This window comes from Camellia sinensis, chromosome 10 (assembly GCF_055761805.1).
Source record: "Camellia sinensis isolate YWXY chromosome 10, ASM5576180v1, whole genome shotgun sequence".
Classification (NCBI taxonomy): Eukaryota; Viridiplantae; Streptophyta; class Magnoliopsida; order Ericales; family Theaceae; genus Camellia; species Camellia sinensis.
Window position 1 is genome coordinate 7458863 of NC_138970.1, and position 10359 is coordinate 7469221.

Here is a 10359-nt window from a genome sequence, read left to right on the forward strand (position 1 = left end):
CTTCAATTCCTCTAGTAGTTGCTAGCTTGACTTCAATTCTCTTCAAAGTTGGCTCTAATCTCCTATTTCTCTCTCTCACGGTTAGTATCAACAAAGTGATGAAGAAATGTGAGTTGAGATGCATATAGAAGCCTTATATAGGTTTGGTTAGTGGACTAATTAATTAGGCTTACCACTAATCAAATGAGCATTAATTATTCTAATTATTTTGTTCCAAATCGAATTTCAATTGAACCTACCATAAAATTCTAAAAATTCCAAATAACACATATACCAAGTCAATTTCTGAATCAAATGGCGATAAGGCCTTCAATTCGTAAACCGAGATGAAAACAGAAACAGATATTTCTATGTTAAACAGATATAAACACAAATAAGGCAACATACACATGCAATTTAATTTGAAATTTCTCTTAATTACAGATTAAGCTTATTTAACCATGAATTAACGTAAATCAGAGGTCGGGGTTGTTACAGTCTTCCTCCCTTAAAGGGTTTGGTCCTCCAAACTCGAATTACCTTTGTTTTGGAAAAACACCGGGTCTAGAGGGAACAAATCTGGGTATCTCTTCATCATATCCTCCTCTGTCTCCCAAGTTGTATAGGTCCCTCTATGGTTTTGCCAGTCAACTTTCACCAAGGGAATTTCCTTGTTTCTTAATATTTTGATTCGGCGGTTAACGATATGTATTGGCCTTTCTTCGTACGTATAATCATCTTTTAGAAGCACATGAGTCGGTTCTATCACATGGAGCGGATCTCGTAAGTAATCTAGAAGCATTAAAACATGAAAAACGTTGTGCATATGTTCCATCACCAGAGGTAAGGCTACTCGGTATGTTACTGAATTGATCATCTCGAGAATTTTATATGGCTCAACATATCTTGGTGCCAACTTGCCTTTCATCCCAAATCGCGTCTGACCTTTCATTGGAGTTACTTTTATGAACACATGATCACCAACTTCATATTTCCTATCTCTTCTCCAGACATCAGCATAACTCTTTTGACGGCTCTGTGCAGTTCTTAGGCGTTGTTGAATCAGTTTCACTTTCTCAGGTTTCTTGCACAAGTTCTAGCCTCAACAATAGTCTATCACCTACCTCAACCCAGCAAATCGGAGATTGGCATTTCCTACCATATAAAGCTTCATAAGGAGCCATACCGATACTTGAATGGTAGCTGTTGTTATACACAAACTCGGCCAACGGTAAGTAGGTTTCCCAACTACTTTGAAAGTCTAGAGCACATATTCGTAACAAGTCTTCCAACGTTTGAATGGTCCGTTCAGATTGGTCATTTGTCTATGGATGATAAGCACTACTTACTCTCAATTCAGTTCCTAAAGCTTGCTGTAGACTCTGCCAGAATCTTGAAGTGAACTTAGGATCTCTGTCAGATACAATAGATACTGGTATGCCATGTAATCTCACAATCTCATTACACATACAAGTTAACCAACTTATCCGCATTATACAACGATTTAATAGGTAAGAAATGTGCGTATTTAGTTAAACGATCAACAATTACCCAGATAGAATCCATACTTCGAGGTAATCCCACATTAAAGTCCATAGTAATATGTTCCCACTTCTATTCGGGTATTAGAAGCGGTTGTAGTAATCCAGTGGGTCGTTGATGTTTAGCTTTAACTTGTTGGCAATGTAAACATCTAGCCACAAAGGCTACAATATACTTCTTCATTCCAGGCCACCAGAAATTCTGTTTCACGTCATGATACATTTTTGTATTCCCCAAATACATGGCAAATTTAGAGTTGTGGGCTTCAGTCATAAGGCGTTTCCTTAAGTCAAAACAGTCTGGCACACAAAGGCGACCTTGAAATTTCAACACATTATTCTCAAGTACAAACCCGGGCCTTTGCTTTGAGTCGATTTCATCTCCAATCTTTTTCAGGAATGAATCTTGTAGTTGCTTGTTTCTTATCTCTTCAATAATTACGGATATGGCAGATATAGCAGTTAGAATTCCACACTGTTCACGCAAAACCACTTAAATCTCATTCTTTTCCAAGTCACATAGCAATTCATTCTGATTGGTGAGCAAATATGATAAATTCCCAATGGATTTTCGGCTCAACGCATCCGCAACGATATTTGCCTTCCCTAGATGATACAGAATTTGTAAATCATAGTCTTTGATCAATTTTAGCCACCTTCTCTGTCTCATGTTCAGTTCTTTTTGGGTAAAGAAGTATTTTAAGCTTTTATGGTCAGTATACACTTCACAAGTTACTCCGTATAGATAATGGCACCAAATTTTCAAAGCAAACACCACAACTGCCAGTTCAAGATCATAAGTCGAGTAATTCTTTTCATGTGGTCGGAGTTGCCGAGAAGCATAGGCAATCACCTTACCAATTTGCATTAATACATAACCTAAACCTTTGTAGGATGCATCACTATAAATCTGAAACCCATCAGTACCATTAGGTAAAGTCAAAATCGGTGCAGTCAAAATCGGTGCAGTCACTAATCTGGTTTTCAACTCTTGAAAAGCTGATTCACGCTAATCATTCCAATCAAATGGTACATTTTTCTGTGTCAATTGTGTCAAAGGCATGGCAAGTTTTAAGAAAATTTTCACAAATCTTCTATAATAACTAACAAGCCCTAGAAAACTTCTAACTTCTGACACGTTGGTTGGTTTTGGCCAGTCAACAATTTCTTCAATTTTCTGTGGGTCTTCTGATACACCATCCTTGTTGATCACATGTCCCACAAATGCTATATTGTCAAGCTAGAATTCACATTTGGACAATTTGGCATATAACTTCTTCTCCCTCAAAATTTGTAAAGCAGTTCTCAAATGACTCTCATGCTCTTCCCTGCTTTTAGAGTAAATCAGAATGTCATTAATAAACACAACTATAAACTCATCTAGAAATTGTTTAAATACCCTATTTATTAGGTCCATAAAGGCTGCGGGTGCATTTGTTACCCCAAATGACATGACTAAAAATTCATAGTGCCCATATCGAGTTTTGAATCCTATTTTCTTTACAACTTCTGCCTTAACCCTTAATTGGTGATACCTGGATCTAAGATCTATCTTAGAAAATACTTGGGCTCCTTGGAGTTGGTCGAATAGGTCATCTATTCGGGGTAAGGGGTATTTTTTTTTCACAATTACTTTGTTTAACTCGCAGTAATCTATGCATAACCTCAAAGGCCCATCATTCTTTTTCACAAACAGAACTAGAGCACCCCAAGGTGACGTGCTCAGACGGATGAATTTCTTGTCCAAAAGTTCTTGGAGTTGGACTTTCAATTCTTTCAGTTCAGTAGTGGACATTCTGTATGGGGTTTTAGAAATCGGTTGTGTCTCAGGTATAACATCAATAGCAAACTCGATTTCTCTATCAATTAACTCCCCAAGTAAGTCATTAGGAAATACATCAGGAAATTCATAGACTACAAGAATTGTTTCCACACTAACATTATCTGAAGACTTAGTCGTCACACAACACAAATAGCCCGAATACCGTTTTTTTAACAATTTTCTGGCATTCATAAATGAAATCAAATGCGGTGGAGAAACTACTCCAGTTCCAATAAAAACAAACTCAGGTATACCAGGCGGTCTAAACACAACAGATTTATTTGCACAATCAATGGTGGCGCAGTATTTGGTCAACCAATCCATACCTAGAATATAATCAAAATAATTAATGTTCAGGGGCAATAAATCAGCATATAATGTCATATTACCAATCATAATATCACAAGTTGGATAGACATAGACACATATCATAGAACCTCCAGACGATGTAGACACAGATAATAAACAATTCATAGGTTCTAATGGTCTAGTTAACTTCTATGAAAAAGCATGCAATACAAATGAATGTGTGGAACCAGAATCTATCAATACATGGGCATTCTGAGCACAGATAGAAATTATACCTGACACCACAGATTCGGTATTCTGTACATCACCAGGCACAAGTGCAAAAACTCTACCTTGTCTCAAGGGTTTTTTTCCTGTATTAGTTTTAGCATTTGTTCTTGATCCAGAAGCAGATCTTGCTAAACTTGCTATAGGACGGTTGGCGTTTTCTGACTCGATTGGATAATCTCTTATCCTGTGGCCCGTCTTGCCACATCGAAAATAAGCACTAGATACCCGATGGCAAACTCCTCTATGTCTCCTCCCACACTGAGTACAAATAGGCGTAGATCCACTGCTCTGACTTGAGCTACTAGAAGATCCCGTATTTTGTTTCTTATTCACAGCAAACGAACGGCCCTTTTTGAAACTGGTTCTAGATCTTTTCCTCTTCCAATCAGTTGTTGGGACAAGAGCTTGTTTCTCTGCTGCCAAAATGGCTTCCGCCATCAATGCCCTATCAAGCACATTCACATACGTAGGTAGGTTGAGGACTTCTACCCGATCTAATATATCTAAATCCAATCCACCCTCAAATTTTCAAGCCTTCTTGTAGTCCTTGTCTACTATATGAGGCGCAAATCGAGCTAGTTCAGTGAATTTGGCCTTATACTCAGCCACAGACATATTGCCTTGCTTAAGTTTCTGAAATTCTGAAACCTTTTGGTCTCAGAAGCACTGCGGATAGTACTTGTCATAGAAGATCGTATTAAATTGAGCCCATGTCATATTTTCGTTACTATTTCGGACCAATAACCACCATCTCCGGGCTTCGTCTTTTAGGGTGTAGGTGGCCAAAAGAACTTTATGAATCTCGGAACAGGGGAATACTTCAAACAATTTCTCCATTTCCAACAACCATGTTTCAGCCTTTAACGGTTCAATACCTCCTAGGAAAGTTGGCGGTTTTATCTTCATAAACTTCTAAGTCAGATTGATTATGTCACTGTTATCTGACTCATGTTGTGCTGGTGGTGGCAGGGGAGGCAAAGGTTGCTGCCTTAGTTGTTGTGTTAGTGTTTCAGTGAGAGCTGCAAGCATTTGTTCTATACGGCTCATGCGAGCCTCTGAGGGTTCGCTTGTATCATTATTTCTTGCATTTTCCATGATACTATAAAAAGACAAGGTAAGAATAAACATAGGAATAATCTTGTCCGTTTCTTTCAATTTCATTTGTTTAGGTTCAAATTCAGTTTCCACAGTTATAAAGATTAGCACATATTCACACATGCAGATGAAATGTTCCTAATTCTTTTCTAAGACATCCTACAGCTCACATGGACTTTTGCGTGTGGTATAACTCGTGCTCTGATACCACTCTATCACGACCCAAACCCGCCCCTATAGGTTTAGCGTCATAACCGACCAGTAATCCTTGGATTACCAAAGGCCTCTTAATAGAATAACATATAATTAGGGATTGCAGAAACAACATATAAACATACATAGTCCATTGAGCTGTGCTGACATATATAAGACAAAATTTTCAAACAAACTTATATGTATATATATATATATACATGTAACGTCATAAACACATTGGTCTCACGTCACGCATTTACACAGATAAGGTCGAAAAGAAACTTAGCCTAAGTACAGATAAATAGAATAAAAATAAATCCTTGACATCAAAAGGAACCTCCCTGGGAGGCATTGTGGTTGGCTGATAAAAACAGAATCTTAGGCCATCAACTCTAGGCCTGGTCACGTACCTGGTCACGTACCTGGTCACCTACGTACATAATATAAATAGTGAGCTGGAGCCCAGTTAATAATAACAGAGTAAAGGGTTTAATGAATGTTGTCCATAACAGTTACAAAAAACAGAATTCAGTAGTTATCAGAAATGGATTCATAATCATGTTTAGAAATCATAGGTCATAACAGATACAGATTCAGAATCATATTTATAATCAGAATTTGTAGTTAAACATATGTGGCCCATTCATTAGCACTAGTAAAAACAATTGACCCATAAAGAACGACCATAGCTATAAAGGCATACAGTTGACTCACGTGTACGGAGACGGTACAGTTGGCTCATAAGACGTATAGTTGTCCCATAAATGGGACGTATACATAAGGATCCATAACAGTTGGCTCATGAGACGTACAGTTGACCCATAATTGGGACATAACAGAACAGATAACATATGTGATCTGAAGCTAAGAATGCCATGAATACATTTAAGAAATATTGGACAACCATTCATTCATATAGAAAATAATATTTCAAAAACAGATCATCTTATATCATTCAGAAAATACTTATAATTGAACATGGTTTTACAAAGTTATTACTCACAATTAACAGAGGGGTCCAAGGCAAACAGATAGAAAAGGCAAATCAGACGTCTTACGGTGCGTGACCTTCACAGTTACAAAACGAACATGTATTGAATTACACACCTGGAAACATTAACTTAATTTTTTCTTCTCTTGGTGTGTTTCTACTTCTTATCCTCATTATGGTGTCTTAATCTTAGGCTAGGAATGCCTAGGATGCAATGAGGATGCTAAAATTCACTTGAAAACACTTAACAAAAATTACTGAAAACAGGGGTTTCGCTCAAGCGGACATGCAAAATGCGAATGGTCGCTCAAGCGCACATTTCTTCGCTCGAGCAGTTTGTAAACTTTGTAAAAGTGCTGGTTGTTTGTTTTTTCCGTTCGATGCTCACTCGACTCTCACTCGAGCGTGAGACTCATGCCCTCGCTCGAGCGGTCTGCCAAACACGCAAACTTCTGAGAGCATGCATTTTACGCTCGAGCGTATTTTTGGTTGCTCGAGCGGAAGTGCAAAATAAAGATGGTCATTCAAGTGCAGGATTTGTTATTCGAGAGTGGAAGCAGAATTCTGGAGTCTCCAGAATTGTTTCCAAGCTTCAAACTCAACCCCAAAGCTGTAAATTATGGTTTCTTAGGCCAAAAACTTAAGGAAACTCTTGTAAACTTGCAAAACATCATAAAGTAAGAATCATTACTCAAAATTAAGGCTCAATAACATGCAATTGTACAAAATCAAGCTCAAAATGTGAAAACATAACATGAACATGACATGCATGAAATGATTTGAGCTTCAAGTTTCCGAATCATGATCAAATGAGATGTTTAGGTCTAAAACATGTTGAATTCCTTGAACAAAACCAATATACTAACATGCATGTGAGAATTCTCTTGAAAATAACTTCAATTATGATCAAATGAACATACATGCATGATTTGCTCTTCTCTTCTAGTTCATTAGTTTAATTCATGCATTGATTCACTTAATTCTCTTAATTCCTTACTTGAGTGAGTCTAACATAAAGCTTAAGGGTGGATTCCTTACCTAGGGTCCACAATTCCATAAATTCTAGTGATCTCTAGCTTAATCTCACCAATTCCCTTCAATTTCTGTAGTAGTTGCTAGCTTGACTTCAATTCTCTTCAAAGTTGGCTCTAATCTCCTCATTTTCTCTCTCGCGGTTGGTATCAACAAAATGATGAAGTAAGGTGAGTTGAGATGCATATAGAAGCCTTATATAGGTTTGGTTAGTGGATTAATTAATTAGGCTTACCACTAATCAATTAAGCATTAATTATTCTAATTATTTCGTTCCGAATTGAATTTCAATTGAACCTACCATAAAAATTCTAAAAATTCCAATAACACGTATACCAAATCAATTTCTAAATCGGATGTCGATAAGGTTTTCAATTTGCAAGCCGAGACAGAAACAAAAACATAAACATATATTTCTACGTTAAACAGATATAAACACAAACAAGGCAACACACACATGTAATTTAATTCAGAATTTCTCTTAATTACATATTAAGCTTATTTAACCACGAATTAACATAAATCAGAGGTTGTGGTTGTTACAGTGTTCATAGTTGTTAATTGGGCTGAAATGTTGTTCATGCTGTTCTGTTTTGGTGTCCATAGTTTTTTACTAGTGCTATGTGCATTCACATTGTGCAATTGTTAATAAACAAATGGGAACATTGCGCACTACAGGAACATCAAGGAAATAGCTAATTCTTGTTTTTTTTTGCATCACTTTTAACACAAATTCTTATAAAAAAAATGGACACTAATTCCAACATGAACATCCCCATGAACAACCAAACCCATGATTCATATTAATGGAAACTTACTGAACATCCAGATGTCCGATTCATTTGATGGGAATATGAGATTGAAAGAGAGAGCTCCACCAAGTAGAGTGACTTGCCACAATTTTTTTTACACTGAGTAGATTTTAGAATAGAAAATAACACAAATTCTAGGGCCACATTACCATCACAGTCAGTGGTAAAAGCATTCTAAAGAAGTCCTAATTCTCCAGGTCCCAAATCAGTCTACAGACCAGAAGACCCATAATCGGAAGCCCAAAGGTCCCAAATTAGAGGACCTAACAGAGAGAGAGAGACAGGGAAAGAGAAAGAAGAACTCGCTGAAGAGTGGGTCACCGTTGAGAGTGGGTCACCGGTGAGAGTGGGTTCAGTGGAGGAGAAACAGTGTGTGTCAGGTTGAGAAGGAGTGTGTGTGAGGCTGTATAGCTTTGGGCAGGAGAATTTACTTTTCAATTTTTATTTATTTTTTATAACCGTTGGATCTGGTTGGCCAGATCTCAACCATTGCATAGAGGATTTGAAGGAGAGGCCTCAAGGAGAGAATTCGAACTCAGATTATTGTCCCAACAAAATTGTTCATATGTTAAAAGTACACTAAAATATTGTTTAAAAATTCTCATATATTTTAAAATTTTTAATTACATCATGATGGGTAAATTATATTGAACTCTCTTAACAATTAAAAAAATATAATAAATTTTATAATTTTGACATAATTATATTAAGTTTCTTTAAAATTTTAATTTATATAACACTTAATATTTTTTTTATCAATAATTTGTTAGTTATATGAATGAAAAAAAATGATATTATCATATATTTTACATTGCCAATTTTTGTATTTTCACATTATCTATATTAGTGTCAATCAATTTAAGGGGTCGTTCGGCAATGACTTTTTAATTGGTTTTTTGACTTTTTTAGCCTGTGACTTTTTTGTTTGTTTGGTTTTCTTGTTTAGCTTTTTTGGCTTTAGAATGGCAATTTTTTTTTGTCCTTTTGTGATTTTTTAGCCTAGAAAGAAAACCAAACCGGGGCTAACATTGGTAAAAAAAAAAAGGTCTATCATTGAATGCAATCATGGAATATAAATTTAATAATAAACACATAATTCAATTACATAATTATTTTGTGATTATAAAATATGTGCAACACTATCACAAAAATAAAGTAACACTTCCTATCACAAAATGCATAATTTCATTTTTAAATATCAAATTATTGCAACTCCTATAAAAAATAAAAATAAAAATACGTAGCAAAAATATATAACATTTATCAAAAAATATGTAACAAGCTGCATACAATGGGTGTGTACCATCCCATTTACATATTTTGTAAAAGAGAATCGTTATTCTCACTCCATTTTACTCCAAATGCACTATCTTTTATGTATCTTACTCTACTTTGTTCCAAATACATTTCATTTTTTGTCCTTATTATACATAGAATGGAGTGTATTTTGAGTAAAATGGAATAAAAATAGCCGCTCCTTTTGTAAAATCTTATTATTTATGAATGTGTTCTATTTTAAGATTAATTTCTATATTCCTAACAAAATTATTGAATATTAAGTAATGGGATTAGCCCGATTGGCTAGAACTTTTACACTTCACTAAGAGGTCAATAGTTTAAATCTATTTTATTTTCATTACTATGATGTAATTCATTGAGTTATATTGTGATATCTTATATGAATCAAATTTTAAAAAAAGGTTACGTTTCGTTTAATTTTGGAATCATGATTCCAATAAAAAAAATTCAAAACTCACAACAAAAACACTCAATTCAATTTTTTTTCAAAACTCTTTTCAAAATTCAAAACTTCAAACTCTTTTCCAAATTCTATTTTTAAAACAAAAAAAAAAATCAAATTTTTTGTTATTTTTAATTTTTTTGAAAAATATTTTTTTAGATTTTTTTAAAAAAATTTTGAAGATTTTTTTTTTTTTAAATTTTTTTAAGTGGTGGCCCAATAAATTGTTATTATTTAGATATATATGGACGATTTAAAATTTGTAAAACTTAATTTTTTTAAAGAATTAAATATTTTTTTAAAAATAAAATAAAATAAGAAAATAAAAATAAAATAAAATAAGAAAATATTTAAAATGAAAATTATTTTAAAAAATATAGTGTACAAATATAGTAAATACAATGCACATTAAAAAAATAAATGAATATTTACAGTAAAAAATATTTACCCTAATTTTTTTTTTAACATTTAAAACAATTTCAAAATACAATTCATTTTTCTATTTTATTTTAAAATTTGTACAGGAGGAAATATTTGTCGCTCTTTATACTCCTCATGTCCAAGTTTCGCTT